Source organism: Bos javanicus, chromosome 8 (assembly GCF_032452875.1).
Source record: "Bos javanicus breed banteng chromosome 8, ARS-OSU_banteng_1.0, whole genome shotgun sequence".
Classification (NCBI taxonomy): domain Eukaryota; kingdom Metazoa; phylum Chordata; class Mammalia; order Artiodactyla; family Bovidae; genus Bos; species Bos javanicus.
In genome coordinates this window covers 69,441,364-69,463,867 of record NC_083875.1, presented here as the reverse complement: position 1 = coordinate 69,463,867, position 22,504 = coordinate 69,441,364, and the positions used below count along the sequence as shown (strand labels likewise).

The window sequence follows — 22,504 nt, the reverse complement described above, 5'->3', positions numbered from 1 at the left end:
TGCTTTTTACAAGAGACACAAGAGAATGGAAATAAAGCAGTATAAGAAGATAGAACAAGCAAATAGGAACAAAAGAAAATTTACAAGGAACAAAAGAAGAGGAACATTCCAGTAAGAGGAATAAAAGATCATAAAACTGTAATCATGAAAAATATGCACACATCTAACAATATACCATCAAATATATACATGTGTACTTATACATAAGCACACATATGACAAATAGGGATAGCTACATAGGGAGAAATAGATATCTCAACCATTTCACCTGAATATTTTAAACGTACTTCTTTTATAACTTGATAGAACAAACAGACAAGATTTATGAAGTATAGAGAAGATTTGAATGACTTGTTTAACATGCTTAAATTTCTGTGTATAGTTATACACATATATAACTTAAAACCTAACAGAAAATGTATACTCTTTTGATTATGTGTAGAGCATTCATAAAAAGGACCCTAAATCAGTGAACAAAGGCAGCCTCAATAAATTCCAAAGGACTGACATCACTCAGATAATGTTCTCTGACTGTAATATAGTGGAACTTGAAATCAGTAAAAAACAACAACAAAAAATCAAACACATGTATGCCTGGAAACTGAAAAAACAGCAGTAGTAAAAAGTCTTCAGATTATGGAAGGGAATAATACAGGCAATGCCAAATTTTTAGAACTAAATGAATTAAGAAACCACATGGCAAAATTTGTAGGACGCAGATAAAGCAGCACTTAGGTCAAAACACAGAGTTTAAATCTATTTGTTAGAAGACAGAGAAGGCAGGAAACAAATGTGCTAAGTTCTTATCTCAAGAGTCTGAAAAAGTAATGACAGAGTAAACCTTAAGAAAAAAGGAAATAATAGATTGAGAGGCAGAAATAAATAAATAGCAAATTACAATTAAAAATCACAGAAGCTTAGGAAAGCTGATTGTAGGTCATTTTTTTTTTTTTTTGGCAGCACCACGAGGCATGTGGGATCTTATTTCCCCTACCAGGAGTTGAACTTGCACCCCTTGCAGTGGAAGTGTGGAGTCTTAACCACTGGACTGCCATGAAGTCCCCTGATTGTAGGTCTTTTGAATAGATTAATAAAATAGGCAAACCTCTGACAAGACTGAGAAGAAAAAATAGAGATGTAATAAAACTGGAAGCGAGAATAAAGTGACAGACACAACAGACTTAAAAAATAATAAAATAGTATTATGAACAAGTATTATAAAACACTCACAAATTTGAACAATTGGATGAATTGGATAGCTTTCTGGGAAAATGAGAAATACCAAAATTGACAAAGAATAAAAAGAAAAGTTGAACAGACCAGTCATGAGTAAAGAAATTAAAATTACAGCTAACTTCTCCCCTCTCCCTCCAAAGCTATGGGCCCATATTGCTCTACAGTTGAGCACCACAAAGTATTTATAGAGGTAAGAACCCCCTTTTGCAGAAGCTGTTCCAGAAAGTAGAAAAAGGAAAAAAAAAAAAAAGCTATCTGATTTATTTATGAAAGTAGTTTAACTGTTACTCTTAAACTAAGGAAAGGCAAGAGAAAAAAATATAGATATCTATCACTTGTAAAAATAGATGAAAACAATATTAAATAAAACATTAGCTAACAGAATCCAGTAGTGTATTAAAAACAATCACCGCAGTCATGTCGGGTTTATGTGAAAAATGCAGGGGTGTTTTAACAGCAGAAGGTCTAGCAATTCACTGCCTTAATGGACCAAAGGAGGAAAAAAAAATCATATCATTAACTCAAGAGACACAAGAAACATTTGATAAGTTTAATACCTTTTTTTGTAAGGATAATGCCAATAAAAAGATAAAGTTCAGCACATATTTATAACAAATCATCAGTATAATAAATTTCACAAGAAAGTGGGAATCGAAGGGACTTCTCTGACTCCTGAAAGTCCCTTGGACAGCAAGAGATCAAACCAGTCAATCCTAAAGGTAATCAATCCTGAATATTCATTTCAAGGACTGATGCTGAAGCTGAAGCTCCAACACTTGGCCACCTGATCCGAAGAGCCAACTCATTGGAAAAGACCCTGATGCTGGGAAAGACTGAGGGCAGGAGAAGAAGGGAACAACAGAGGATGAGATGGTTGGATGGCATCACCGACTCAATGGACATGAATTTGAGCAAACTCTGGGAGATACTGAAAGACAGGGAAGCCTGGTGGGCTACAGTTCATGGGGTTGCAAAGAGTTGGACATCACTGAACGACTGAACAACAACTCTGACTCTGGGGTTGTGAGACTGCTTACCCTAAACTTACAGCAACACCTACAGCAACTGAATGGAGAAACCTGATATTCATTGTTTTATTTTTAAAGAAGCTGATGTGTGCACCCAGGTCTGTCTGGCCTCAAATCTCACGCTGTTCCTGCATGTCTAACAAAGGCAGAGGCATGGGCAGGCTTTAGGAATTTTCTCTGGACCAAAGTCCTTTTGGTTGATTATAACAAAAACTGCAAGAAGTGGGGACTTGATGATAGATTTGCCAGGAACAAAAGCATTAAGTAGCAAATCTTTTTAGCTCATAACATGTTTTGTCTATCAGCAGGACTCTGATGTCCTGCCAATGGCTCCAAGTGGCACTCTGTGTGAGGGATTAACGAAAGAGTCACTGTATTTGAACATGAGTGTTTGGTGGTGAGGGGAGAAGTGGTGTGGCATCCATAGGTGCCACAAATCTGGAAGCATTTGGTGGACGGCAGAAGAGAAAGGTGTGGAGATGTCTGAGCAGGAGTCTTGATGGGACTTTGTAGAAATTTTTACTGGTTCTCTTGGGTGTAGCACCCCCTTTCACTTAAATCCTCAGGAAGTGTTCTGATCAAGAGCTATTTTTAACCTTTGGGTCTTTGGGTATTTTCATGAAACCCAGGGGCAGAATGTATGGCTTGGTTCTCAGAGGGCCCAGAACTTGAATCAGGTTTGGGGTGAGGTGGGGCTGTGTGTGTGGGAGGATGGGGGTGTGAAGGGCATGGTGGTGGGGGTGGGGTACCCTGGTGAGTGGTGGGGGTGTCCTGCTCCACTTCCTGTCCCCCTTCCCTTCCAGGCCTCATGCTGAGTGTTCTCTTCACTCCCTTTCTCCCTCTTGCAATTTTTTCCTCCAACCCCACCAGATCCATGACCGTCTGGGAGCTGTGAAATAGCAATCCAGTGAAAAGTCCATTAAAAATTCATATCCTTAATTTAAAGGGCCAACAGAGACTATCTGGTGCCTCTTTCACTCAAGTTCAAACTCCTGTAAGAAGGACTCTGCTGGCCTCAGCCAGGGTCAGGTGTCCACTCTGCTATAATCTGTGTGGTCAGCAATGAGACATCGAGAAGGCTCAGGGCGGGCGGGGTCACTGGCACAAACTTGGCTCTGGGTGTCCATCCCTGTGGGTGGAAACTTGGACCTCAGAAGGGGGAGGAGTCAGTTGGCCGGATTCCCCAGGTTCACTCTGTACCAGTCTTAAAAGACAGAAAGAACAGAGTTTTCTTAAAAGCCAGAATCTGGCTGGAGAGGGTGTCATGTGGTGACGCACCTGAGGTGGTCTCAGGATAGCCGCGTCTAAGAAGCTCACGGTCTAGAAGCCGTGTCCTGTTGTCTTCCTGCTGAGTGTTGAGGACTCAGAGCTAGTTCTAAGTCCTAGCTTCCTCTAGGAAGAGGCAACACATGAAAGGAAAGAATTCATAACAGCTTGACACCCTCCGGGCTGAACCCAGCGATTTTATTTTTACTTGTTCAGGAGGGGGGGAAAGTCATTGCTAATTTCACAATTACTTCATTCCGGAGTACTTGTGAAAAATGACTTCAAGTGTAAAATATTGTCTACTAAAGAATTAACTTAATAGATAATTTGGATTCAATTATTGGCTCAATACTAAAATTTGCTGGGAAAAGTGCAGGCAATATTTTATGACTGTCACATGATGCAGCGATTGTGAAATTAGTTATTAATGACTTATGAGAGAGACACTTAAAAAAAGTCAACTGGCGGAAGAAAATACATCACTTGGGCTTTTATAGGGCAGGCTCAGATGGGGGCTTCTATCGCCTCCATTTCTCAAGTGATTCCAATTTTGCTGACTGAACCTCTCGCCTTGGCTTCTGTCCTTCCTCTCCCCCATGTGTGTGATTTGGGGCTTGACTCATACCTGAATTCTTTGGGAACAATTAGGAGCTGAAGGTTGCTGCCATCCATCATGGCAAAGGGGGATGCTGTCTCCATCTGCCCTGAGAGCCAGGGTTGACCTCTCAACCCTGCTCCAAGCCATTGATTATCTCAGGCTAGAATGGTGTGAGTACTAGATGGACTTTTAAAACCAGGATGAACTTCAGCAGTTTATTACCATTACTTTCCACCTATCACCTGCTTGCTAGTTGAAGGGGAAATTTTTGTTGAAGTCCCCTGGGTTCTCTTTGGGGGTGAACACAATATACTTTCATTAGCCCTGTTAAAGTTATTGCCCGAGCTGCCTTCTAAATTCGCTTTAAATGACATTTGTTCTTTCTTCTTGAAATACTTATTGGGCACCTACTCCATGGCTGGCACTGTTTGGGCCTTTGGGGAGTATGAAAGCTGCCTAAAACATGCTCAACGCTTAACTAGAGCCTTGAATGTAAAGTGTTAGTTGCTCAGCCATGTCTCTTTGCAACCCCATGGATTGTAGCCCGCCCGGCTCCTCTGTACATGAGATTTCCCAGTAAAGAACACTGGAGTGGGTTGCCATTTCCTCTTCCAGGGGATATTCCAAACCTGGGGATCAAACCCGGGTTTCCCGCATTGCAAGGGCATATTCTTTACCATCTGTACCAACAGGGAAGCCCATTCTTGAATGTAGGGATGGTCTATAAAGTAATGTGGAGAAAGCACTTTCCAGAACCAAGGAAGAAGTCAGACTGAATGGCTGATATACAGAACATCTGATGGGGCATGTGGCCCATAGGGTGGGATGTGAGGACAGAGAGGGTCCCCAACAGAGCAGCAGTGTGGGAGGGCCAGACTCTGCACATCATCCCAAGAGCAGGGTACAGGGTAGGCTCACTCATTCCACAAATACTGCATCAGGTCCACCATGTGCCAGGGGAATTCCATGTGGATCCAGGTGCTAGGGGCACGATGTAGACCAACACCTTATGCAGTTCATGTGTGTGTGTTGGGGTGAGAGGAGATGTCAATAATCAATAAACGTTTTTAAAAAAGTTTACGGGAGTGTAGTTGATTTACAATGTTGTATAGGTTTCAGGTGTACAGCAAAGTGAACCAGTTATGTGTGTGTGCGGGTATTCAGTTGTGTTTGAGGGGTCGCACAGAGTCGGACACGACTGAAGCGACTTAGCAGCAGCAGCAGCAGGTTTGTGATACATGGGATTTTTCAGGCAAGAATACTGGAGTGGGTAGCCATTCCCTTCTTCAGGGGATCTTCCCAACCCAGGGATTGAACCCAGGTCTCCCACATTGCAGGCAGATTCTTTATCATCTGAGCCACCAGGATCCACCTGCCAATTCAGGAGATGTGGCACAGGTTCAATCCCTGGGTCAGGAAGATTCTCTGGAGAAGAAGATGGCAACCCACTCCAATATTCTTGCTTGAAAAATCCCATGGGCAGAGGAATTTGGCAGGCTACAGTCTGTAGGATCAAAGAGTTGGTCACGATTTAGCAACTAAACAACAACAATATACACATATATGTATCCATTCTTTTTCAGATTCTTTTCCCATATAGGTTATTAAGAATAAGAGTAGAGTTTCCTGAGCTATATAGTAGGCCCTTGTGAATTATTTATAGTACTGCGTATATATTAATCCCGATCTCCTAATGAATAACTATGTAATAAGTAAATTATGTAGTATATTAAAAGAGAAGTGCTGTAGAAAAAAGAAATACAGTGAGGCGAGAGGGACTAGAGGTGCAAACAGGAGTGGGTAGCAGGTTGGGGCTCCCTGAGATGTGATAGCTGAGTCAAGATTTCAGGCAGAAAGTGGGAGATTCCATTCTGCAAATCTCTGAGGAGAAGCCTTTGCAAGCCAAGGAACAGCCAGGCCCCAGGCCCTGATGTAGGCATGGGCTTGGTTCCAGGAGTATCAGAGAGGCCCTGTGGCTGGAGCAGAGGAACAGGGTGGATGAGGGGAAGAAGGAGAGGATGGTGGAGACAAAACGGGCTGGATCATGTTGTAGGGTCTTGTGGGCCTTGTAGGGACTTGCCTATGTCCCTGAGTAAAATGCAAAGCTATTGAACAGCTTTGAGCAGAGGAGGGATGTGATCTGAGCCATATTTTAAAGGCCTCCTTCTACCCGGTATGTTGTGACCTACTGTAGATGGCAAGAATGGAAGCCGGGAGCTCTGTAATGAGGCAAAGGCAGTAATTCGGGTGGGGAGGCCCTTCCTGTAGCCATTTAGGTGGTGAGAAGTGGTCAGATTCCTGATCTGTCTTGAATCACAAAGTGTGGATTGGATTCATGATGTGATCAAATGAGAATTTCGGGTTGGTTCCCAAGCTGTCCCCACCCACTGCTATAAACCGTGGGGCTGAAAGATACCCTACCCTGAAAGATACCCAAAGATACCCTATGGCAGGGGCACAGACCATGAGTGCAAAGGTAGATGGATGTGGTGGATGCTCTTGGTGATGCCCGGAGCCCCGTAGAAAGCCCATCTTGGACTTTACTTCCAAGGAGAATGAGAACAGTAAAGTCTGACAAACCTAGACAGCATGTTGAAAAGCAGAGACATCACTTTGCTGACAAAGGTCCATCTAGTCAAAGCTATGGGTTTTCCAGTAGTCATGTATGAATGTGAGAGCTGGACCATGAAGATGGTTGAGCGCCAAAGAATTGATGGTTTTGAGTTGAGGTGCTGCAGAAGACTCATCAGAGTCCCTTGGAAAGCAAGGAGATCAAACCAGTCAATCCTAAAGGAAATCAATCCTGAATATTTATTGCAAGGACTGATGCTGAAGCTGAAGCTCCAATCCTGTGGCTACCTGATGTGAAGAGCTGACTTATTGGAAAAGGCCCTGATGCTGGGAAAGATTGAGGGCATGAGGAGAAGGGGACAACAGAAGATGAGGTGGTTGGATGGCATCACTGACTCAATGGACAAGAGTGAACGAACTCCAGGAGACAGTGAAAGACAGGGAAGGCTGGTGTGCTACAGTTCACTTGCAAAGAGTCGGATATGACTCAGAGACTGAACAGCAACAACAACAAAGTCTGACACAGTGAATACTTTCGATTAACCACCATCCAGATCCAGAAATTGACCACTGTGAGCAGGTACCCAGAAGTCACCTCGTGGGTCTTCCCAAAAGTCACCATGAAGTTGCATTAGAACACCAAGGATTAGTCTTTGTCTGCTTTAAAACTCTGTAGCGCAATCATAAGGGTTGTGGTCTTTTTGCCTGATGTCCTCTCTTGAAATGATGACATAAATTCATGATGCTGCACATTGTGACAATTCACTCTCCCTCGATGGATGTAAAGTGTGAAATTTCTAGGTCATAGGATACGCAAATACACTTCGTTTTAATAGATACTGCCAAACAGTTTTACACAGTGTTCATACCAATTTCCTCCAGTTCCACATCATTATTTACATTTGAAATTGTCTGTTTTTTTCATTTTAGCCATTCCGCCTGGGGTACAGTAATGTCTCATTGTGGTTTTAATCTGCGTTTCCCTGATGACTAATAAGATTGAGCAGGGTTTTATGTGTTTATTCACCATTTGGATGTGTTTATTTTTTGTAAAATGCCTGTTCAAGTCTTTTGCCCATTAAATAAAATGGGTGGCCTGTCTTTTTTTCTCTTCTTGGCTTTGGGAATTCTTTATGTATTCCTGGCACAATTCCTTCGTTGATTATATAAAATGCAAATCTTGTTTTCCACTCTTGACTGCCTTTCACTTTCTTAATAATTTTTTCTTTGAGAAGTCCTTATTTGTAATGTAATCAGTATTTCCTTTATGATTTGTACATTTTGTAAACCATTTAGGAAATCTTTGCCTAATTCACACTTGAAACTCTTCTACTATAATTTCTGCTAGAGTGTTTTTGATCCAGCTACTTCCCTGGTGGCTCAGACGGTAGAGTATCTGCCTGCAATGCAGGAGACCCAGGTTTGATCCCTGGGTAGGGAAGATCCCTTGGAGAACGAAATGGCAACCCACTCCAGTATTCTTTCCTGGGAAATCCCATGGACAGAGGAGCCTGGCAGGCTACAGTCCATGGGGTTGCAAAGGGTCATACATGACTGAGTGACTGACACTCCACTCCGATGGGAAAAATGGATTTGCTAGCAGTTGAGTTGTGGAAAGTTGGGGTAATGGGTTTCTGAGGGTGGATGGGGGAGAGATGTGAGCACCTTTGGATGTATTAAGTTTGAGATGAGTATTATTCATCCAAGTGAAACAGCTGTATGAGTTCTGGATGAGGAAGAGCCAGAAAAACAGATTAGGTGAGAGAATCCAGCAATGGTGGAAGGGAAGCTAGGAGGGTGGTGTCCTGGAGGGCTAATGAAGAAGTGGGCAGGGGAGAAGGGCATGGCCGGCTGAGTTTCGCTTATGAGGGTGGAGAGTGAGCCTTGGGTTTAGCAACATGGAGCTCATTGGTGACACTGACGAGAACAGTTTTGGAAGAGGGTGGGGATGAAAGTGTGTTTGGCGAGGGTTCGTAAGAGGAATGGCCTGGATCAAGCAGAGGGCCACCCCTGGCAGCCCCTAGAGGCTGCTGGGGAACCCAGGCCAGGTTTCAGTAATCCAGAACAAGTGAGGTCCCTGGGAGTCACAAGTCAGGACTGCAGACAGAGCGGGGAACCAGGGAATCCTGCCAGACCCCAGAGTTGTTTTCTTGAGCCAGCTGGGTGAGGTGCATGCCTGATGCTTAGCTGCTTAAAGTCCAAGAACTGCTCTTGGGCAGACTAGTGGGGGCAGGCAAAAGGGAGACAGCTGTGTGGAGGTCCTAGACCATACTCAGCTCTTGGCAAGGAACATGATGCTTTTTATGACTTGGTCTTTGTTTGATGTTCCCATCTCATTTTTCTTCTTCCTTCATTTCCTCCCTCTTTCAGTTCCTTGAATGCTGAACTTCCAGCTTGGGGTTTCCTATTGCTTTAACGGCTTTGCACTTCTGGGCTTTCATTTACTCTCCTCCACTCTCTCCCACTATCTCTGCTTGATTTTTACACAGTCTGGGCTTCCCTGGTGGCTTGGATGGTAAAGAATCTGCTTGTAATGCAGGAGACCCGGGTTTGATCCATAGGTTGGGAAGATCCCCTGGAGAAGGAAATGGCAACCCACTCCAGTATTCTTGCCTAGAGAATCCCATGGACAGAGGAGTCTGGTGGGCTACAGTCCATGGGGTCACAAAGGGTGACTGAGCGACTAACACTTTAGACTCAGCTCAGGTGCCACCGCTTCCAGGAAGTCCTCCATGGTCACTTAACATCCAGCATCTCTCTGCTTTATAGCACTCTGCTCATTAGCTTCAAATGATCTCGTTGTCCGTGTGTCTGCTACACTGGATATCTATGGGCAATGACTCCTGCTCTCTCTGTTTCTGTCCCTGGTGCACAATGGTGACACAGAGCAGGTCCTCACGTGGTTTTGGCTGGGAATTGTAGAGGCACTTGCATTCAAGGTAGGATGTGAATTGGCAGATGGGCATGGGAGTGGGCAGTAACTTGGTAATGCCGTGATGGAATGTGTGGGATAGCCTGAGCAGGGGCCTGGCTGAGGGCTTGAACTGGAAAAGCTGGGCATGATGACAGCTCGGTGGGTGCCGGCCACTTGAGAGGAGGCAGCAGGTGTGTGCATGGGTCTCTCTGTGTGTGCATGCACACATGCATGTGGCAGTAGAGGAGAGCAATTATGAACATCAAATCAAGCTAATTTACATGGATAAGCGCAGGCAGTGAGGCTTGGCTCGCAGGTCTGATTTATTTAGGGCAGGAGGGAATCAGCAGGGGCTCCTCTCAGGTGAGTGAGTGGCAGGCTGGCCATTCTTATAAATAATCCTGCTGTCAGTCCCAGTTAAAGCCTGGGTATTCCATTTAGTGCCGCAGGAGGAAGCTTCAGAGTGATTTCAGAAGCATTTTCTGACCTCTTGCCTTTTTCTCTTTCTGGAACACTGGAGAACTAATCTTTTCTAAATAAGCTTGATTGCTTTAAATTTCTAATTATCAAGAGGAAATACATTCAGTATAGAACATTTGAAAAATACAGAATGATATAAAGATAAAAATTAAATAACCCCAATTCTACCATTCAGATGACCATAAAGAACATGTTAAAGAATTCCTTTCGGTCTTTTTTTTTCCTATGCAAAAATACATTTTAAAAAAACAGAACTCCATACTTATTACATTTCCAGTCTGTGTTCTGATATTTAAATTTTAAGATTTTATTTTGAGACTTCTCCAATGCCATTGATCTTGAATGGTTGTAATCATCTACTTTGTGCACACACTATACACACTATAGCTTTTTTAAAAACCAGTGTCTAATGGTCTTGAGGATTATTTTCAGTTTTTGGTTCTTATAATACTGCCATTTAAAAAACACTGTTTGTAAGTCTTTGCCTATATCTCTGATTATTTAGGACACATTCCTAGAAGTAAGATTCCTGCTATTAATGCATACTGTCAAGTTCTTTCCAGAACATTTGTGTGTGTGTTTTGTTTTATTTTGTGTTTTAATCAATTTATACTCCCTATCAGCACTAGTTGAGCATGATCAATTTATGGCACTAGATATTACTATTAAAAACATTTCATGGCCATTTGTATTTTTATGGAGAAATCTAAATCCTTTGCCTACTTTTAACTGATGTGTTTTTATTTTTAAATATGAATGCTCTATATAATATAGAAAGGATTGCTTAATTATTAATATATCCTTATTTTATTTCAATGTGTCATTTACCTGTTTGTTTATAACAGGGATTTTGACATGTGCAAGCTTTAGTTTTGTCCATAGAATGTTTTCTCAATCCTATTTATGCTTAAACAGTCTTTTCTACCCAAAGATAAATTAAATTTTTACTTCCGTTTTCTATTTATTTATTTTCACTATGATTTATGAGTTACACAGTCCATCCGTCTGGAATTAATTTCAATGATAAATTAAAAAAAAATAAGTAACCAAATGTTAATGCTAACCTTTGCCGACAGATTAGTGATGTCGTCTAATATTTAAAATAATTCATATATGTGTGTATATTTACTTACTCTTGAACTTTCTGTAAACAATGTGTTGATCCTTATATCAGTTCCATGCCGTTTGATCCCTCTTTTAATACTTGCCACTGGGAGTTCCTCTTTTTCTGATGTTCTTGGGAAATTATTGCATGCTTATTTTTCCAGATGACCACTGGAATCACTTAGTTAAGCTTAAAAGAATAAATCCTCTTGCAATTTTAATTATAGTCACGCTAAGTTTATAAATTAACACATGAAGAACTGAGTATCTTTTACAATATTCAGTTTTCCCATTCATTGATCTTCTGTCCCTATTCAAGTTTTATTCCAATAGAGTATTGCTTTGATTGTATGGGATTAAGGTGGCCTTCCTGGCACCAAGGGAACATGGAAGCAACGCACAGAGGTGAAAGAGAGGAGAGAGACGCTGGATGCAGCTTGTCACCATCCACCCTCACCTTTGACCCCATTCCCTCCACTGGGGGTCCCAAATGGGGCCCCTTTATTGAGGCACACTGCCCAGAGGCCCAGGGTTGCTCACACAGGATACCTGAACCAGGTCACCTCCATTTCTAGATCTTTTCATGCTGTTCAGGTCTTACTCCCACTGTCTTAATTTCTGATTATTTATCTGACATTGGATTTACAGTTTTGCATAGCTCTGGGCAGATGGGTGATGAGAAGATACTTGATTTGTTTTGATGCAGGAGGACAGTATTGTACATTTAAGGCTACACACCTTGAAGCTGGCAAAATGCAGCATCCAATTGCCAAATACGGTGCCCAAGTACGATTTCCTGGCTCTTGGTACCCCTAGTAAGTCACTCAACCAAGAGTTCAGCTTATACCCAGCCCACTGCTCATCATCTAAACTTTTGGACTGTCTTCTTAGTTTCTCTGCCTTTCAACCTCCAGACAGACCCAGAGTTGTCCTCTAAGCACGTTGTGTGTATTACTGTGTGTTGCTAAGAAAAGCTGTCCAGTGAGCCAGAAGCTCTGAGCCTATGTTATCTTTGGCCCCCATTTTCCATCAGCCACACCTTTAGCTCCCTGACTACTCTCTCTCTCTTTAAATAAAAAGATCAGTTTTGCTGGAGCCCAGGGCTTGTATTGGAATGGAGGCACAATGAGTTGGATGAGAGAGCCGTTCTGATACTGGAGATGGTCCAGGGAGCCTCTAGGTGTTCAAAACTGTCCTGGAACTCCAGCTTGATAAGACTTGAACTTAGATTAGACTTGAATAAACAAATTGTTATGCTATGGACAGGGCCTTCCTGTAGCTCAGATGGTAAAGAATCTGCCTGCAACGCAGGAGAGGTGGGTTTGATCCCCAGGTCAGGAAGATCCCCTGGAGAAGGGAATGGCAACCCATTCCAGTATTCTTGCCTGGAGAATCCCACGGACAGAGGAGCCTGGTGGGCTACAGTCTATAGGGCCGCAAAGAGTTGGACATGACTGAGTGACTAACACTATGCTCTGGACAGCCTCACCATCCTGCTCTAGGGCTCAGAGTGATTTCCAGGACTTGAAAGCTGCAACCTTGTCCCACTACCAGCTCCATCCTCCAGTCTGCCTCACCCTGGATCTCTGCTCCTCACCCTCACCCTAGGTCACCTGGAGACGGTGCTGGGCCTTTACTCTCTTCATGGGTTCCTGGTCTTGGTAAGAAGGCAGAGTTGGAGGAGGAGGAAAAGAACCGAAAGAAGTACTCCAACTCAACCGCCTGAGAGATCTCATCACTCTTCTGATACCAAAGGAAGCTTCCCCAAAGGCTTTGTCCCTTTGAGAAGCAGAAGGAAAGAATTTTATAGGTAAAGGGAGGGACAGGGAGAAGAGAGGAAGGAGTTCACTACTGTGTACAATGGCCCCTCAGTGTCCCTGGAGGAATTGGCTGGGGCGGGGGGTGCTCCATGGATACCAAAATCCATGGATACTCAAGTCCCAAAGTCGGTCCTCCAGTATCTGCAGATTCAACCAACCTTGGAGTGTAAACAGTGATACGTGATCTGCTGTTGGTTGAACCCGCGGATGTGGAAGCACCCTTGGACAGGGAAGCGCTAGCGGCTGTGGAATCTAGGATGGACAATATATTTATTGAAAAAAAAAAATTGGCGTGTAAGTGGACCTGTGAAGTTCAAACCTGTGTTGTGCAAGAATAAATTTTATTTCCTTTCTTATAATTTAACCCTCTGGTTTTGGTGTGAATTTCTTTTGTGGAGAGAGAGACTTTATTCATACCTTCTGTCCACCCATCTCAACTCTTAGGTGTTCCTGGCTTATGGTTGACAACCTTCCTCTGCTCCTCAGACACCCCCTTTCCTCTTGCTCTTCTCTTGCCTCCTGTCCCCACACCTGAAGTTCACCCCTCCCCCTCTCCTCTTTCTCGGAAGAGTTGGGCTCCATGTCAAAGTCATACAGAATTGTCTAATTATAACAGATTAATCCATTAGGATTTATTCCTTTCTATTTACTGGCTGGAACTATCCATTTCACAGCTGTGGCTCCCACATCTAACCAGCTAGCAGGCAATTTAAATATAGAAAGCAATTTAACCTAGTTGGATACCAGGCATCTCGCTTAATGTAGTGCATAAATTTTGGAGCTCTTTGCTCTCAGCCCTCAAAAGGGCAGCCAACAGTTTCATGTCCTGGAAAGATTTGGCTTTTCAGGGAATTTACACCCTGAGAAGGGTTCCTGGGTATTGGATTAAAAATAAAGGAGCCTTCAAATGAGGTCAGGGGTTGTTTTCAGGTCAGTTCGGATTTCTCTTTCTTCCTCTTTTGGGGACAATCATCTTATGCTTAACTGAGCTTTCTGGGAGTCTGACATCAATATTGGAAGGTACTTTATTTTCTTCTCTCTTTAACTTGCACTTATTGCCGGTTTGAGTTAAGTGTTCTTTTTGTGTGGATAGTCGGGGTCACCCTGCTTGCTAAGAGCTTGCGGTCTGGTTGACACCATGTCTTAATCCTCATGATACACCCATCCCCTGGCCCAGCTTGTAGTAGCCTTTCATCAGAGGAGCATCTTGGATGGAAAAAGAGATGGGGAGGGTCATATGACCTGACAAACCCAACTGTAAAGCCCCAAACTGAAAGAAACAGTGATCAGGACACATGGAGTCCCACATGGACTCCACGGACACATGGATGTGTGAACACACAGCACCTGTCTTACAGGGAGGAGATGGTGAGCAGACAGAGATGTTTTGCGAGGAAAAGAGAGGATGGGGAGGCACATGGTCAAAGTCTTCAAGTGCCGAAAGAATTGCCAAGACAATGTGGGGTCGGATTTTTCCTTTTCTTTTCCATATGACCCCAGAGGGCAGAGATATTAGGCTAAAGGATGGAAGTTATAGGAATAAAGAGTTGGATTTAGTTTACTTATAGGAATAACTGCATTGATCAAAGCTCTGTTTTTTTTTTTTTTTTTTAAGGAATCCTGAACTTAATACACTTCCCACACTTCTTTGTTCTTAAGCAGAGGCTGGAGAGCCATGGGAAGGGAGGTTGTAGTGGGTTTTAGAACTGGTCAGGACTAGAGACCTGGATGCTGTCTACCTGAGCCATTCTGCTACCTGAGCCATTCTGTCTACCTGTTGCCATGGCTACCTTTGCATCTTTCTTCAGGAATCATGGACCTGAAATGCAGGCTATTTCCTACCCTCCTCCTGGCAGATGGGAAGAGAAGACCAGAGCTCTTGGAGGGCTGGGAGCTTTCTTAGTTTGTAGTCCTGAGCTGAGAGAGTAAGTGTAAGTCCCCTCAGGTTCCCCATTGGCTCCTCATGGCCGGATGGCAATGGTGATGGTACGCATGACCTGGGCATCGATTTCTTAGTGCTGTCATAGCCAAGTACTAAAACCTGATTGGCTTAACCCAACAGAAATTAGCCTCACAGTTTTGGAGGCTGGGGGTCTGAGAACGAGGTTTTGGTAGGGCCATGCTCCCTCTGAAAGCCCTGAGGAGGGACCCCTTCCAAGCTTCCATTCTCTCCCAGCTGCAGGTCATTTCTCAGCCTGTGGCAGTATAACTCTGACCTTCCAGGGCATTTTCCCTGTGTGAGTGGCTTTGTCCAATTTTTTGCCTTTTTAAAGGACACCGGTAATATTGGATTACTCCAGTATGACTTCATCTTAATTCTATATGGAAAGACTTTATTCCACAATAAGATCACATTCTGAGATACTGGGAGTTTAGAACTTCAGCATGTGGATTTTGAGGGGATACTATTCAACCTATAACAGGGTGAGAGGGGGTGAACTATGGAACAGTTTGATTGTAGGACCCAGGGGAGCTTTGGGTGTTTTTTAATGGGTGTGAAATAACTCCAGAGGGGACCAGTAAGAACTACTCTGTAAATCCATTATTTGCTCTAGATAAAGCTGCAAATGGCTGTTTCCTCTTTTTTGAACTTTTAACAGTACTTAGAGGGCACAGTTTAGCCCTTAATTATGTCCTCATTGTATTCTTTGGTTCATGTAAAGAAACTGTTATTGAGCACCTTCTATGTATATGAGGCGTGTGATACCTCAATTAACTATTAATTGATATCTCAATTAACATACAATATCTCAATTATCTATGGCTCTGGGAAATAGAGCCATAGAGCCATTCATTTCATTTTACGGGTAAAGAAACAGATGCTCCAAATTCAGTGAACTGCGCTCTCATGACGTGCATTTTTCTGTTGTGTATTTTATCACAATACAAAGTTAAAATTCCTAAAGGCAAGAAACACCCTCCCCCCACCCCACCAAAAAAGACGTAGATGCTTGGAGGATGTTCCTTAACTTACTCAAGGCCATACAACTAACTAGTGGGCGACAAAACTGGGATTTGAACCCCTGCTTATTTGGCTCTGTGATAACACAGAACTTTCACATTCCTCTGTAAGCTCCTCAGATGAATAGACTTCTATCTTTGTTTTCAGTTTCTTTTTAAAATCTATTTATTTATTTTAGTTGCATGATAATTACTTTACCACATTGCGATGGTTTTTGCCATATGTCCATATGAGTTGGTTGTAGGCTGCTGCTGCTGCTGCTAAGTCGCTTCAGTCGTGTCCGACTCTGCGACCCCATAGACGGCAGGCAGACTTCTCTTATGTTCTTTTCACTCCCCAGATGGATTGGGATTCATTGCAGACATCCCCTTACAGTTCTTTGTGGTGAAATGCCAAGGTTTTGCTAGATGATCCCTAGGCCCTCTTTTATTTTTAACAGGTCATGATGAATGATCCTCTTTTTGACTGATGCATTGGCTGACTTTGAGTCAGGACTTCTGAGATTATTCACAGAGTTGGTATGTGATATGGGAATAGTACAGAAGTGGGAATTGGTCAGTGCTGGGCAGCCTGCCTTGCGGGTAACTGTGGGCAGCCCTGGTCCTCTGTTCTGAGATTGGAAGCTCTGTGTCTTCCTTTCTCCAGGGGGCATCAGGTCCGGGCAAATTGATTTCCATTCACTCAACTCACAGAACTCATACTGATAAGCCAGAGTGCTGATTTATTAATATACAATGAGACACACTTGCATAGAGGACTGAATGGTTGTGGCAGCTGGACAGCACATGTGCTTCTCGCTCCTTGGGAAGCAATTCAAGCCTGAAAGTGAGTAAGCAAGGGAAGAGACCAACACGATAGAGGCCCTGGTGAGAGTTTACCATCAGGCTATGGTAACCTGACCCCATCCTTTTCTCTAAGCTCTGCCTACCAAGCAACCCGTGTATTCAGGTCAGTGGGTCAGGATGCATTTGTTGAGGGTGCTCAAACTCTTGCTTTCACTCTTGACCCAGAGGGGATGCTCCCCAGTGGTATTCATTACAATCTGGCTTTCCATGTAGCAGATTTCATGCCGTGGAGAACATGGCGTGGAGGTCACCTTAGGCTGTCTGCCTCAGATGACAGATATTTATTAAGCCCTGATCATGAGCTGGGGGTGGGCTATGTGTTGCTGGGGGGCCAGAGGGACCGAGTCCTCTAGCAGTATATAAATAGAGGCTCATACAATATGGTGAGTAACAAGGGAGCATAGGCACTGGATTTGATTGGAGCACATGGAGGGGCTGGGCCTTCAGGAAGCCCTGCCAGAAGAGGTGGAGGAATAGACCGGGAGTTTGGGATTGACATGTACTCACTGCTGTATTTAAAATAGATAACCAACAAGGACCTACTGTATAGCACAGGGAACTCTGTTCAATACTCTGTAACAACCTAAATGGGAAAAGAATCTGAAAAAGAATATATATATATAATACATATAATAAATATTATATATATATAAAATATTCACTTTGCTGTACACCTGAAATGAAGCAACATTGTTCATAAACTGTGTGTGCATGTGCTCAGTACTCAGTCGTGTCTGACCCCTTTGTAACCCCATGGACTGTAGCCTGCCTGGCTCCTCTGTCCATGGGATTCTGAAGGCAAGAATACTGGAGTGGGTTGCCATTTCCTCCTCCAGGGGATCTTCCTTACCCAGGGATTGAACCCACGTCTCTCGTGTCTCCTGCATTGGCAGGCTGATTCTTTGCCACGAGGCCACCCTCAGTTCAGTTCAGTTCAGTTGCTCAGTCATGTCCGACTCTTTGCGACCCCATGAATCGCAGCACTCCAGGCCTCCCTGTCCATCACCAACTCCCAGAGTTCACTCAGACTCACGTCCATCGAGTCAGTGATGCCATCCAGCCATCTCATCCTCTGTCGTCCCCTTCTCCTCCTGCCCCCAATCCCTCCCAGCATCAGAGTCTTTTCCAATGAGTCAACTCTTCGCATGAGGTGGCCAAAGTACTGGAGTTTCAGCTTTAGCATCATTCCTTCCAAAGAAATCCCAGGGCTGATCTCCTTCAGAATGGACTGGTTGGATCTCCTTGCAGTCCAAGGGACTATCAAGAGTCTTCTCCAACATCACAGTTCAAAAGCATCAATTATTCGGTGCTCAGCCCCAGTATAAAATGAAAATTAAAAACAAATACAGTAATGCATGCCCCCCCAAAAGATGTGGTGTTGGAGTTGGATCTCCAAGAGTGAGTAAGAGTTAGCCAGGACCAAATCAAAGATACAAAACAAAGGAATGAAAAACTACCTGGCATGGGGAGTTGTATAACAGGATCATGGGTCAGGTCAAGGTATGTGTGAAAAGCGAGAGTGAAAGTTGTTCAGTCCTGTCTGACTCTTTGTGATCCTGTGGACTGTAGCCCACCAGGCTCCTCTGTCTATGGGATTCTCCAGGCAAGAATACTGGAGTGGGTGCCATTCCCTTTTCCAGGGGATCTTCCCAACCAGGGATCAAACCCAGGTCTTCTGCATTGCAGGCAGATTCTAAGTCTGAGCCCCCAGGGAAGCATATGTGTGTGTAAAAGTGGATTGGAATTAGAGTTCAAAATGCTGGGAGATGAGATGAAGTAGCTGACAAATCGTGAAGCCCTGTTTGCACTAACTAAGGGGTGAAGACTTCATCAGCCCTGCAGATGACAGAATCACTGCCATGTATCTCGCAGAGGAGGGCCCTGGTCAGAGTGGGGTTCTTTGGGGAGCTGGCTGTGTGGAGGTGTTGGCTGGAACTCCTGGAGTTTCCCTGCTCTCCTCTGCACATGTTCCAGAGGAGTCACTCCAGAGGGGAGAAGGGACTGCTTCTTGGCCTTGAGGACACAGCTCTGCCTGCCTCCCAGTAACTGCAGGCAGTACCAGAGGGAGGCATTTGCAAACCCAGCCGTGGAGTTTTCATGTTCACCTAAAAAATTTTCTTTGGCCATGTTCTGTGGTTTATGGGATCTTAGTTCCCTCACCAGGGATTGAACCCAGGCCCTCACCAGTGAAAGTGCAGTATCCTAACTGCTGGACCACCAGGTAATTCTCTCAAATTCACTTTCTTTTGGAGTATTAGAGTTCTCTGCTCTTGAGCACACTGTAGGCTGTGGACAGCTGCTACAGGTCAGATAAACAATGTGTGTGTTTGTGTTCCTGAGTGCACACACGTGACCGATCACAACTATGAGCTTAGCATTAACCAATCAATACCTGAGTTATTCTCTCCTCTCTGTTCCCTTATCATCTATTCCCGCCCTGAGGACATTGTATTAATAGCCTTCTTCTGTCTCCTCTACTTGACAGTGGGCAGAGACTGTCTTCATTGTTTCACAGGTAAGTCCTGATTCTAGTAGCTTGTGGAACAACTGAGTAAATGGAAGAGCAGGTGTGTGTGCTTCCGTGCCTGGGCCTGGCCTGGAGCTGGCAGGCAGAGTGAAGGCAGCAGAGTGTGCCCCCGAGGCTACACCAGGCAGGATGCCAAGCGCATTCACTGATCTTAAGTGGGGGGTAAGGCCTTGGACTAGTGTATTAACTGTTTGAGAAGGATGCTGTGCTTTGAAAACTTGTGGCTTCTACAGGAAAGTGATGTGTCAAGAGGGCCCCAAGGTGGACCCTTAGTTGTCACCATTGGCTGAGCCTCGGAGCGTGGTTACTGGGCTCCCTGACTGCTGGACATTACAGATGTTGGAGATAGGATGGTAGGATGGGCTTCTCTGGTCCATGTTTTCCCATGGGAGCCTGTCCTTTCAAGGACAGAGCATGTGCTCATGTGACAGGCACTGGCAGGTCAATCCAGAAAGACTGCTGAAGCAGAAACAGCCTCAGGGACTTAGAGAGCAAGCTTATGATTGTTGGGGGGAAGGATAGGGGGAAGGGATAGTTGGGAAGTTTGGGATGGACATGTACACACTGCTATTTTTAAAATGGGTAACCAACAAGGACCTACTGCGTAGCATAGATAACTCTGCTCAATGTCATGTGGCAGTCTGGGTGGGAGAGGAGTTTGGGGAAGAATGGTTACATGTATATGTATGGCTGAGTCCCTTTTCAGTCCACCTGAAACTATCACAACATTGTTAATCAGTTATGTTGCTGCTGCTGCGGCTAAGTCGCTTCAGTCGTGTCCGACTCTGTGCGACCCCATAGACGGCAGCCCACGAGGCTCCCCTGTCCCTGGGATTCTCCAGGCAAGAACACTGGAGTGGGTTGCCATTTCCTTCTCCAATGCATGAAAGTAAAAAGTGAAAGTGAAGTCGCTCAGTCATGTCCGACTCTTAGCGACCCTATGGACTGTAGCCCACCAGGCTCCTCCATCCGTGGGATTTTCCAGGCAAGAGTACTTCAATACAAAATAAAAAGTTTTTTTAAAAAGTACCCTAAAAAAACCCCCAAAAGATTGCTGAAACAGTGTAGAAAAGAAAGAAAGAAAAAAATAAAGGAAAATAAAATGATATGTATGCATCTTAGGCATTTTAATTTGAAGTATATAAATGTGCATTTATTTGCCAGTCCTTCGATGAAGGGTCAAAGGCCAGTCTTTGAATATGGGTCTGCTAACTGGAGTTCCCCTTCATCTTTCTTGCATTAACCACATCTATGATATATCACCTAAGAAGTCTAATTTGGGTTTTTTTTAAAAAAATGGAACAAAAACTCCAAGCCCCATGCAAAACAACATGAGTGCAGAATTTTAGATTTTTGTGATTATTCTTGCTACCACTTCCCAGTCTGTTCCCCAACCCCAGTCCCTGTTAGGGGTTTCACTGTATCTTATTTAATAATACTTGCAATGCTATGTCTCATCAAGTCCCCCTAAAAGTGTTCAATGTTCTACTTAGAATCACCAATGTCCTTTTTACACTTACAGTTTATTACTTGGCATAATCTTTAATTTAGTTGCATTGTCAATAGTAGTAAGTACAATTGGCAGTAGGTTCGAAATCAAGAGATGCTGGGAGAGGGGGCCCAAGTATCCCCAGGAGCAGCCCAGTGTTCATTCACTGGTGCTCAGTAGGCTGTGGGTCCCCATTGGCAGAGGGGCCCTGTGGCAAAGTCTTTCCACTCCCAGATCCCCAAGCCCTCCCATGTGGCACTCCCCTTCCATCTCTCCCTTTCTTTCTTTGGCTACCTGAACAATCAGGATCCCACATTGAAGATGGAGGCCCTGTGTCAGCCTGAGTCCCTAAATTACTGGGCAGTGCAGAGTTCCCATCCAACCTGCCAACTGGACTTTAAGAGAAAAGAGTGAAGGCCCTAAGATGCTTGGGTCTGTCTGTTATAGCAGCTAGCACTGTCTCAACTCAAACACTGGGGTGCTGTTTGAACTTGTTGAAAAGAGGCCACCTGCAAACACTTTTTAAATGTTCTCCAGGGCTCGCATGTTTTGGGTGTAGTAGTGTCTGTTGCTGATGTGGCTGTCATCAGACACCATATCCCTAGTCTATGGAAGCTGAAATGGCCAGTTCAACTATCTTTGCCACAACAGGGCGCAGTGAAAAAAGATGCTGGGGGAATGGGCTGCTGCTGCTGCTGCTAAGTCGCTTCAGTCGTGTCTGAGCCCAGCTCAAATTCCAGCCTTGCTATTTTCCAGCTATATTACCTTAAACAAATTAATTCCTCTGCTTCATGGTTCCTTGTGTGTGTGTGTTAGTCACTCAGTTGTGTCCGACTCTTTGTGATCCCATGGACTGTAGCCTGCCAGGATCCTCTGTCCATGGGACTTCCCAGGGAAGGATACCGGAGTGGGTTGCCAGTTCTTTCTCCAGGGATCTTCCTGACCCAGGGATCGAACCCAGGTTTCCTACAAATTAATTTCTCTGCTTTGTGGTTCCTTAGATAAGGCCTAATAATAAATTCCTGAAGGGGCATAATAATACATACCTTGGAGAGTTGTTGCGAGGATTAAATGAAAGTGACCAAGTTTGGTATGTAGTGGGGGATCCAGGAAGGGCATTTTGTAAATCATTCACTCATTTGATAAAGTTTTAATGAAAACCTATGCTGTGCCCCAAACTCTTTGAGAAACAGAAGATGCAGGAGATGTCTCTACACTTAGGGCATGGCCTTTAACAAGGAAATGTGGCTGACAAACCGGAAGTGGCCTGGGACGTGTGCTGGGGCAGCGGGCTGTACTCAGAGCAGCTGTGAGAAATCTGCCCTGTGGCCAGAGGGAGGCTTCCTGTGGAGGGTGCTAAGGAGGACTAGCGGGAGGGCCCCCAAAGGAGAGGAAGCCAGGTGACGATTCAGCATGGGGCCCCTCTGGACTTCTGGTTCCTTTTGCTGCCTGTTGCTGGGGACACTAGAGCGATGAAGACACTGGAAGAGAGTGCGGGTACCGGATGGCCACACTGAAAGCTGTGCACTTGAAAGGGTCCCGTATGACCAGCCAGGAGCAGGTCATGGCAGCAGGTATCATGACAGTATCTGCCACCCAGCTGGGGCCAGGGAGAGCGCTTGCCATGAAGGGATGGGGGAGAGCTTCATTCTGGAGCCTGCACA

At 44.4% G+C, this 22,504-nt stretch overlaps 1 non-coding gene across 1 annotated transcript; it reads left to right on the top strand.

The window, feature by feature from the left end:
* The first annotated feature begins 8,068 nt into the window (after positions 1-8,068).
* On the top strand, positions 8,069-8,140 carry TRNAC-GCA (transfer RNA cysteine (anticodon GCA)). The gene has a single exon. It is a non-coding gene; the product is annotated as a tRNA-Cys (tRNA).
* Positions 8,141-22,504: the final 14,364 nt, after the last annotated feature.